Genomic DNA, 1,871 nt, shown 5'->3' with positions numbered 1-1,871 from the left:
ATTTATAACTGAAAATGTTCCTACTTATAAATGATTATATCATTTACGTTCTGAAATATTTTGTTTCTTACTTTTCAGGCTTTTAGACTGGTAAGGAAAATTCAAAATGCCTGCACCCTTAGAGTTACGTCAAAAACAAAGAGCAGAGATTGCATTTCTTATAGCTGAGGGGGAAACGCCAGTAAACATTCCCTGACGATTACATGACTTTGAGGACAATACTTTAGATTATAGCAATGTATGGAGCTAGGTCCGTCGGCTGAAAAATGAAAAGGTGGGAAATGTGAGTGTAGCCGATAAACCCCTTTCTGGCCGTCCGTCCGCTTCTGTGAATCCTGCCAATAAAGCAGAAGCAGATGCTCTGATCAGAGAAGATAGGTGCATAACTCTTGTTGGCAGAAAACCTTGAAGTGAGCCATGGAAGAGCTTACAACATTGTCGAATCACTTGTCTTTTCAAAAGTATGTGCCCGTTGGGTACCGTGAGAGCTGACTACCAAACGCAAGACTAACAGGGTCAATGCCTGCACTGAACTTCTCGAACAAAGTGAAAGAGACAACACCTTCTTTCGAAGGCTCGTAACAGGTGATGAAACATGGGTTCGTTATTAAGAACCGGAATCAAAGAGGCAGTCAATGGAATGGCGCTACGCTACGCCGCCACCACCGAAAAGAGTTCAAGACGCAAACGTCAACTGGAAAAAGTCATGGCGAACGTCTTGCCAAAAGGAAAAACAATAAACTCTGAGGCCTACATTGATACCCTGACGAGGCCAAGAGCAAGAATCCGGCGAATAAGACCCAACTTATCAATCGACAATATCCTCCTTCTGCATGACAATGCTCGACCTCTGTCTTCACTTTCAACTAAGATTCAAGCTCTGTCAATGAAATGAGCTGTGAAAAAGTGGGTTCTGACAAACGGCGACCATTGTTGCTGTTGTTGTTGTCGGTGGTGACAAGTACGATGATGTTCATAATGATGACTATAATGATGTCGATGCTGGTGTCGAGAATTAACTTCGCGATGATGATGATATTGACAAATTTGTCGATTTATGATTTTTTCTTTTCTTGTTTGAAATTTATAAGCAAAAAGAGAAACAATAGATAAAAGTATTAACATTGTTCTCTTCTTAGCATGGCGGTTTAGTTAACAGAACAGAATGGTAAACATGTGACATTTTTCTGCATCTCTTCGATACTAAACTTCTCAGACTTGCAAAACCAAAGCAAAGAGAAGCAATTGAACTATACTGGCACCGAGACAAAGGATTTAAATTCAATATGAAACTACAATATTGGAAAGGAAAAATCGATACTTCAATTGGCTTTGATTTATCGATTTCAATCGATCAAAGGTTATTTCAATGTGTACGCCCGTTTCTCTGTCTATTCACATAAACACACAAACAGACATACATATACACACTTATTGTCACACACACACATATACACACACAGACGGTCTCTCTTTCTCCCCTCTCTCTCTCTCTCTCTCTCTCTCTCTCTTTACTTCTCTGTTTGGTTCACCATCTTCATCTCATATACATATATAATTATATGATACTCATATACATATGACAGTCACACTCTATCTCACACCCATAGCTAGACAGATGATAGAGTCACATATTAACACATACGTAGGAACCTAAGTTTCTTTAGACACACATGTACACACTTAAATATAGATGTATATGTATGTATATGTATGCGCCTGGTTGTGTATGTATGTACACACACGCTCACACACACACATATGTCCTATATATACATATACATACGTATGTACGTATATAGGCATTAGCGTATGTTTGTAGGAATATTTGCACATATATATATATATATATATATATATATATATATATA

Source organism: Octopus bimaculoides, chromosome 8 (genome assembly GCF_001194135.2).
Source record: "Octopus bimaculoides isolate UCB-OBI-ISO-001 chromosome 8, ASM119413v2, whole genome shotgun sequence".
Taxonomy (NCBI): domain Eukaryota; kingdom Metazoa; phylum Mollusca; class Cephalopoda; order Octopoda; family Octopodidae; genus Octopus; species Octopus bimaculoides.
Note: the sequence above shows the minus strand (reverse complement) of the source record.